This window comes from Anomaloglossus baeobatrachus, chromosome 6, assembly GCF_048569485.1.
Source record: "Anomaloglossus baeobatrachus isolate aAnoBae1 chromosome 6, aAnoBae1.hap1, whole genome shotgun sequence".
Classification (NCBI taxonomy): Eukaryota; Metazoa; Chordata; class Amphibia; order Anura; family Aromobatidae; genus Anomaloglossus; species Anomaloglossus baeobatrachus.
The window spans coordinates 436,632,522-436,641,543 of NC_134358.1; the positions used below are offsets into that span (position 1 = coordinate 436,632,522).

The following is a 9,022-nucleotide window of genomic DNA, read 5'->3' on the forward strand; positions in this document are numbered from 1 at the left end:
GGTGGCTGAGGATGCAGTTGTAGATGTGCTACCAGTGCTCCGACTCTGTCCAGGAAGGCGCAAGGTAACTTCGTCGTCGGTTGCATCCTCCTCCACCGCCTCTGTTGACCTCCTCGAGTGCCTGACTGTGGGTTCAGTCAATAGAATAGACCTGGCTCACTCGGAGGGGCGGGTGCTCTGGAATAATAAGTCCAGCAATACAATAAAGTCTATCCGGCACACCACAATGTAATGGAAGAGTCCTTGATATGGCTTGAAAAATATGTTTTATTGTGTATTTACAAAAAATAGTCCGTCCGACGTTTCGATCCACCTGGATCTTTTACAGGGACATTAGGACTAGTGAAAGAGAAAATTATACATAAAAAATTAGAATACAAATGAAAAAACAGTAAAACACTGTTATGCTTTCAAATAATATAATACATCATACATGTAGGGGAAATGGCGGAAACCGCAAAGATCACAAAACAACATATACATAGATTTCATAGGCACCAATAGGGGGAACATAAAAAAATAATAATAACTCCATTAGGCTAAGTGACAATCTGTTGAGACATGAAGACAATCATTAGAGAAGTGACAATACTTAATATTTGGACACGTACCTATGTGTCAAGAGAGCTGTCAAATTACATCAGTGTGAATAGGAGACAAAAACTGATCGTCAAAACTAATGGAAAGACTGCGCACGCGGTCTATGGTAAAAGGAGATAAGAAAGACAATTATCCATGGATTGTATGAATAGAACAGAATTTAGTAAAAAGTCTGATTATCCAAGTCCAAGCAAGAATTGAAAAGGGGAGGCGTACCTTGTAGGTAAACCTGTGTGTATGATGCTATGCAAAATGCCCATCAATGACGTGCCGTGAATAGGTATGTAACAGAGTAAGTCTCCTACAGGAGTCAAATGGTGAAAAACATGAAAAAAGAGAATTATGATATAATCTGTGCTCATATAGGGAGCTAATGTACATAGGTAGTTAGATTAGATAAATAAATGTATAGGGTACCGGCCAAGGCCCTTATATATATGAACGTACCACAGTAGGAAAACTGATTAGTGATGGTCAGTCAAAATCGGATAGAGTGTCCGATCACCTGGGTGAAAGGTCACGTCACGAGGTAATTTCAGGTTATCTGTTGATGGTACATATGACAAAAAAATGAGGCCATGAAAAGAGAAAAAAAAAAGAGAAAAAAGAAAAAGGAAAAAAGGGGAGCAATGGAAGTAAGAGGGGAGAGGAAAGAAGAGAAAAAGGAGTGTACCTACCCGTGTGGCAGGGTTGGTAGAGGTAATAGTAAAAGGGGGAACAACTGATCATATGTACCTGGTCTCGCTGAATCTGACCAGGTCAGTATGTTAGAGTGTACCGCTGTAAATAGGTTGTGGTGCGGGGTGATAAACTTCACCTGATGTGTCTTGTTTAGGTCAGGGGGATTTCAAGCAGGAAAAAGCGAAAATCCTGTGTGGATAGAACAGGTATATATCAATCACAGCCACACATCAGGTGGATGTGGGGAAATCCAGAAAGCTATACAAGTTATAAGAATATAATGCACCAATATATCTTCCTATGAGGGGGAAATCACTCAAAAGGCAGATTTATACATAGAGGTGTATCAAAGAGCATCAAAGGAGTACGTGGTGGGTCTGCAGATGAGGTATCCTGCTTAATGTATGTTAATCCAATCAACGCAGGAATGCTGTGTAAATAAAGAAATTCCATAGTATAATGGTATATATCAATCACATTAGTATATGAGGGTAAATGCAAAAGGAGATGAACAGACAAGGAAATACAGAGATATACCTTCCAATGAGGAGGAGATGGCAGAGCAGCCGAATGAATTAATGTAAGGAAGCCTGTAATTAAAATGCAAGGGATTTAGGAAATGGCCAGGCCTGGATGAGAAGAGGTAAAAGGGATAAAAAAGTGCCATTTAGGTCGTACCTGCGGTTAGTTGGTAAGGGGGTCCCCTGTAGTGGCGTCAGCGGTGTGCATAGGTGGCTGTGGGTTCTTTTATGTGTGGCCGGTTATCACAGCTGCGTCCACTTCCTGTTTAGGAGTGGAACGCAGTGAGGCTGATGAACCGCACGCCCGCGCATGCGCATTAGCGTCAAATCTCGCGCATGCGCAGAGCGGGTGAAAATCAGCGTGTGCCTATGGAGCCAGGTGTTGTTTGTAAACAACCGCTGACAGCTAAGGCGGTGGATGGGATAAATAGACATTAAAGGTTATAATGGGATTGGGCATGTGTGTGTGTAATGGATTGTTTGATTATGTTAACGTGGGTGGAGCAAAGCATGAAAGGGGACATATAATGGTGATTTAAGAAGATATGATAATTAGGAAGATAAGAGCATAGAGATTATGGGGAATTTAAGGGAAAGGAAGAAAGGAAAAGGAGGATCATACAAAGGTTATAAAGGAAGGTAGTGGAGCAAAGCATGAAAGGGGACATATAATGGTGATTTAAGAAGATATGATAATCATGAAGATAAGAGCATAGAGATTATGGGGAATTTAAGGGAAAGGAAGAAAGGAAAAGGAGGAGCATACAAAGGTTATAGAGGAAGGTAGTGTATGTCTAATGTGGGCTGTTATAGTGCTAAAATGGGGTGATACAGACACTAGGGAAGAAAAGGGATTGTAAGCAGGAGAAGAGGTGGGATAGAAAGATAGAAACGAAAGAAAAAGGAAGAAAGACAGAACTGTGAAAAACTTTATTGGTGTGGGATATGACGGATACTGAAGGGTAGTGTAATATCAGTGAAACATGCCAAAGACACATGCTCATGCGGCGTGAGTGAAACATGCTAGGCAAGAATATAGTGTTAGTGCATTCCTAATATATAGTGTTGGTGCATTCCCAATACGAAGAAATATAGTGTTGGTGCATACCTAATACAAACCTAAGACAGTGCTGGCAAGTGAAAGTGTAGGGTGCGTGACTTCTAAGGTGAAACAGTGGGTCATGGTCGGGTGCGGCAGGCGTTTCACGTGACTAAGGGAACCTGGAGGTGAAGAAAAGAGAAGAAGGGTTAGACATGGAAATCAGACATAATCAGACATAATCTGCGTAACAATTCATGTACCATCAATAATGATTATTATAAAACGAAAGAAAAAGACAAAATAGGAGACCCTTGCAAAGTAGAGTCAAGTGTATACTTCATACTCGCGATTCAGACCCTTAGGTTCAAGCGTGCCCAAGGTGTAAATCCAGAAGGACTCCCTTTCCTTGAGTTTTCTTATTCTGTCACCACCTCTGTGTATGGGTGGGATATGCTCGATTACCTGAAATCTCAGTTGGGCCACTGTGTGATTGTGTGACACAAAATGATGTGGAACGGGTAAAAGGATCTGTTGACACCGTATTGTAGATTTGTGTTTACTTATGCGGTCTCGGATATGTTGGGTGGTCTCCCCAACATATCCGAGACCGCAAGGGCACTTGATCAGGTATACGACATAGGAGGAGTCACATGTGAAGAAACCTCTAATGGGGTAACTTTTGCCTGTATGTGGATGTGTGAAGGAGTTACCTCGGGTGAGGTTGTTACATTGTAAGCAATGTAGACACGGAAAATTTCCATTTCTGGGAGTCCCAAGGAAGATTTGACGTGCTTCGGTGTGTGCAGATCCTACATCAGCCCTAACGAGATTGTCCCTCAGATTTCTAGGTCTTTTGTGACAAAATAAGGGTAAAGTTGAAAATTCAGTAATGGAGGGGTAGGCTGTTTGAAGGAGGGACCAATGTTTGGAAATAATACCTCTAAACAGAGGCGAGAAGGGATGATATGTTTGGACACAGGTGATGCGTGGGGTGTTGTTCTGCCTAGGACGTGGTTTCGACGTACAATTGTAGGCGATGTTACTAGGGTAGCCTCTAGACATAAATTTGTGTCCCATCTCCTGTAATCTAGTTTGGCGTTGTGAGGGATCGGAGACAATCCGCTCAATTCTCTTAGACTGTGAGAGAGGCAAGGCTTTCTTAGTGTGGGAAGGATGGCAGCTAGAGAAATGCAAAAGGCTGTTTCTGTCCGTTGATTTCACAAAAAGATCCGTACTAATAGTGCCACTGGGGGATAGAAGAACCATGGTGTCTAAGAAGTTAATTTGTTTCGGATCACTGTGAATAGTGAAAGTGAGCCCTATTCTATAGGAATTGATGTCTCGGTGAAATTCATTAAGAGAGTCCATGCTACCGTGCCAAATGACAAATACATCATCTATGTACCTTTTCCACAACAGAGTGTGCTGTCTCCACAGAGGGTGATTGTAGATGTATGTTGTCTCATAGTGCGCCATGTAGATATTCGCATAGGGTGGTGCCATGTTTGATCCCATGGCGGTACCCCTTTGTTGTATGTAGAATTGGTCCTCAAATAGAAAATAGTTATGTCCTAGGACTAAATGTAATAGGTCCATACATAGTGACTGTTGTCCTGGTGTTAATATTTTGTGTAAATCAAGAAACCAATCTACAGCTTGAATGCCATCAGAGTGCTCGATACTCGTGTATAAGCTGTTTACATCAAATGTAACGAGCAAACACTCAGATGGAAGGGTGCCAAATTGTGTCACCTGTGTCAAAAAGTCCGATGTATCTTTTAAATATGATGGGATTCTGGGTATAAGTGGCGTGAGAATCTTTTCGATGGTAATTGCTAGTGGTGAAAGGATTGAGTCTGTCGAGGCCACTATGGGTCGCCCTGGAGGCGTCTGGAGATTCTTATGTATTTTTGGTAGAATGTAGAAAACAGGTGTAACAGGATTGGACTTAATGAGAAATTCAGCAAGTTTGTTGTCTATGGTCCCTAGGTGTAAATGGTAATCTACCTTGTCCTTAATCAAATTCTGAATTTGGGATGTGGGGTCCTGGGCAATGGGCAGGTAAGTGGATCTATCCTCTAGTTGTCTGTGTATCTCGGCTAAATAGTATGTTTTATCGAGTACTACAATAGAGCCTCCTTTGTCGGCGGGTTTGATTATGATTTTCTTATTATTCTTGAGGTCTTGAATGGCCCTTTTCTCATCGGGTGTCATATTGTATTTAACCCTATACTCACCACTCTCAATGTCCCTGAGTGTTTTGTTGACATCATTGGTAACCAGTGAAATGTAAGTTTCGACCGGATGGTAGGTCTTTGGGGGATTGAATGTGCTAGAGAGCCTGAGATTAAGGTTACGTAGTGAGAGTGTGTCGGGATTGTGCTCTACGTCATCATTTCGTGTGTTAGTCTCACTATGGGCCGCGAAGTGGGCCTTGAGCCTAAGGCTCCTGAAAAAGCGCCTCATTTCCTGATCTAACTGAAATGGGTTAAATGAGGGGGTAGGGCAAAAAGATAGGCCCCTCTGTAGGACCTGAGACTCAAAGTGTGTTAAGTTATGGGAGGAAATATTGTAGACTATATTAGTCATACCTGAGATCTGGTCTGTATCCGATAAGACGAGTTTTGCCTTCCTCTTGCCCCTCCTTGTCTTCCGCCAGAAGGTTGTCTTGTGTCTAAAAAACGAGAGGAGTGAGAGGAAAAGGACTCGCTATCGGAGCCGGATGAGGCTGAGTATCTATTGTAATTGGGACGACGCAATGAGTTAGAGTCCATGAAGCGCCATCTGTAAACACGGTCTTTTAAGTAGTCCTCTTGATCTCTGATGAACTTTACTCTTTTCCTCTCCTGCAATGTCTTCTGAAATCCAGCGATTGTTTCTTTGGTCTTAGCCCTCAGTCTATCCCATTCGGCGGAAGGCAAGGTATTAGAGAATTGATCCTCTATGGACTGGATTTTTGGTGTTAATTCAGCAATTTCTTTCTGGAGATATTCGATGGTAAGAATAATAATATCCATTGAGCATTTATTTAAAATGCTTTCATATTTGGAGCAGTACTCCGGATTATCCGAGAAGATCGTGGGATGTAGGGACACTCTTAGGCCTCTGGGAATTCTTTGAGCTTTATGGTACTCGGCAAGGGTTCCACAGTGTAACTCTAGAGCTGTTTGTTTCCTAAGCTCCTTCTCATAGTCGCGTGTGCGCAATTCTTCTGAAGGTACCGACAAGAAGGAAACCGGTGTTGTCACCTTCGCAAGAATGTTGGTCACTTCGTCCTTGTCATAGGAGAAAGTTGAGAAAGACATTCGAAAAAGATACGGAGATGAGGAGCACAGGTAAAAAAATGTCAAGTCAATAGAATAGACCTGGCTCACTCGGAGGGGCGGGTGCTCTGGAATAATAAGTCCAGCAATACAATAAAGTCTATCCGGCACACCACAATGTAATGGAAGAGTCCTTGATATGGCTTGAAAAATATGTTTTATTGTGTATTTACAAAAAATAGTCCGTCCGACGTTTCGATCCACCTGGATCTTTTACAGGGACATTAGGACTAGTGAAAGAGAAAATTATACATAAAAAATTAGAATACAAATGAAAAAACAGTAAAACACTGTTATGCTTTCAAATAATATAATACATCATACATGTAAAAGGAGTGTACCTACCCGTGTGGCAGGGTTGGTAGAGGTAATAGTAAAAGGGGGAACAACTGATCATATGTACCTGGTCTCGCTGAATCTGACCAGGTCAGTATGTTAGAGTGTACCGCTGTAAATAGGTTGTGGTGCGGGGTGATAAACTTCACCTGATGTGTCTTGTTTAGGTCAGGGGGATTTCAAGCAGGAAAAAGCGAAAATCCTGTGTGGATAGAACAGGTATATATCAATCACAGCCACACATCAGGTGGATGTGGGGAAATCCAGAAAGCTATACAAGTTATAAGGATATAATGCACCAATATATCTTCCTATGAGGGGGAAATCACTCAAAAGGCAGATTTATACATAGAGGTGTATCAAAGAGCATCAAAGGAGTACATAGGAAGGTATATTGGTGCATTATATCCTTATAACTTGTATAGCTTTCTGGATTTCCCCACATCCACCTGATGTGTGGCTGTGATTGATATATACCTGTTCTATCCACACAGGATTTTCGCTTTTTCCTGCTTGAAATCCCCCTGACCTAAACAAGACACATCAGGTGAAGTTTATCACCCCGCACCACAACCTATTTACAGCGGTACACTCTAACATACTGACCTGGTCAGATTCAGCGAGACCAGGTACATATGATCAGTTGTTCCCCCTTTTACTATTACCTCTACCAACCCTGCCACACGGGTAGGTACACTCCTTTTTCTCTTCTTTCCTCTCCCCTCTTACTTCCATTGCTCCCCTTTTTTCCTTTTTCTTTTTTATCTTTTTTTTTTTTTCTCTTTTCATGGCCTCATTTTTTTGTCATATGTACCATCAACAGATAACCTGAAATTACCTCGTGACGTGACCTTTCACCCAGGTGATCGGACACTCTATCCGATTTTGACTGACCATCACTAATCAGTTTTCCTACTGTGGTACGTTCATATATATAAGGGCCTTGGCCGGTACCCTATACATTTATTTATCTAATCTAACTACCTATGTACATTAGCTCCCTATATGAGCACAGATTATATCATAATTCTCTTTTTTCATGTTTTTCACCATTTGACTCCTGTAGGAGACTTACTCTGTTACATACCTATTCACGGCACGTCATTGATGGGCATTTTGCATAGCATCATACACACAGGTTTACCTACAAGGTACGCCTCCCCTTTTCAATTCTTGCTTGGACTTGGATAATCAGACTTTTTACTAAATTCTGTTCTATTCATACAATCCATGGATAATTGTCTTTCTTATCTCCTTTTACCATAGACCGCGTGCGCAGTCTTTCCATTAGTTTTGACGATCAGTTTTTGTCTCCTATTCACACTGATGTAATTTGACAGCTCTCTTGACACATAGGTACGTGTCCAAATATTAAGTATTGTCACTTCTCTAATGATTGTCTTCATGTCTCAACAGATTGTCACTTAGCCTAATGGAGTTATTATTATTTTTTTATGTTCCCCCTATTGGTGCCTATGAAATCTATGTATTTGTTGTTTTGTGATCTTTGCGGTTTCCGCCATTTCCCCTACATGTATGATGTATTATATTATTTGAAAGCATAACAGTGTTTTACTGTTTTTTCATTTGTATTCTAATTTTTTATGTATAATTTTCTCTTTCACTAGTCCTAATGTCCCTGTAAAAGATCCAGGTGGATCGAAACGTCGGACGGACTATTTTTTGTAAATACACAATAAAACATATTTTTCAAGCCATATCAAGGACTCTTCCATTACATTGTGGTGTGCCGGATAGACTTTATTGTATTGCTGGACTTATTATTCCAGAGCACCCGCCCCTCCGAGTGAGCCAGATCTATTCTATTGACTTGACATTTTTTTACCTGTGCTCCTCATCTCCGTATCTTTTTCGAATGTCTTTCTCAACTTTCTCCTATGACAAGGACGAAGTGACCAACATTCTTGCGAAGGTGACAACACCGGTTTCCTTCTTGTCGGTACCTTCAGAAGAATTGCGCACACGCGACTATGAGAAGGAGCTTAGGAAACAAAACAGCTCTAGAGTTACACTGTGGAACCCTTGCCGAGTACCATAAAGCTCAAAGAATTCCCAGAGGCCTAAGAGTGTCCCTACATCCCACGATCTTCTCGGATAATCCGGAGTACTGCTCCAAATATGAAAGCATTTTAAATAAATGCTCAATGGATATTATTATTCTTACCATCGAATATCTCCAGAAAGAAATTGCTGAATTAACACCAAAAATCCAGTCCATAGAGGATCAATTCTCTAATACCTTGCCTTCCGCCGAATGGGATAGACTGAGGGCTAAGACCAAAGAAACAATCGCTGGATTTCAGAAGACATTGCAGGAGAGGAAAAGAGTAAAGTTCATCAGAGATCAAGAGGACTACTTAAAAGACCGTGTTTACAGATGGCGCTTCATGGACTCTAACTCATTGCGTCGTCCCAATTACAATAGATACTCAGCCTCATCCGGCTCCGATAACGAGTCCTTTTCCTCTCACTCCTCTCGTTTTTTAGACACAAGACAA

General features: G+C 41.4%; 1 long non-coding RNA gene across 1 annotated transcript; it reads right to left on the reverse strand.

Moving 5' to 3' along the window:
- Positions 1 to 1,387: 1,387 nt before the first annotated feature.
- Positions 1,388 to 5,507, reverse strand: LOC142244416 (uncharacterized). The gene is made up of 3 exons (XR_012724540.1): positions 5,436 to 5,507; positions 2,922 to 3,023; positions 1,388 to 1,470 (listed from the first exon to the last, which is right to left on the reverse strand). It is a non-coding gene; the product is annotated as an uncharacterized LOC142244416 (long non-coding RNA).
- Positions 5,508 to 9,022: the final 3,515 nt, after the last annotated feature.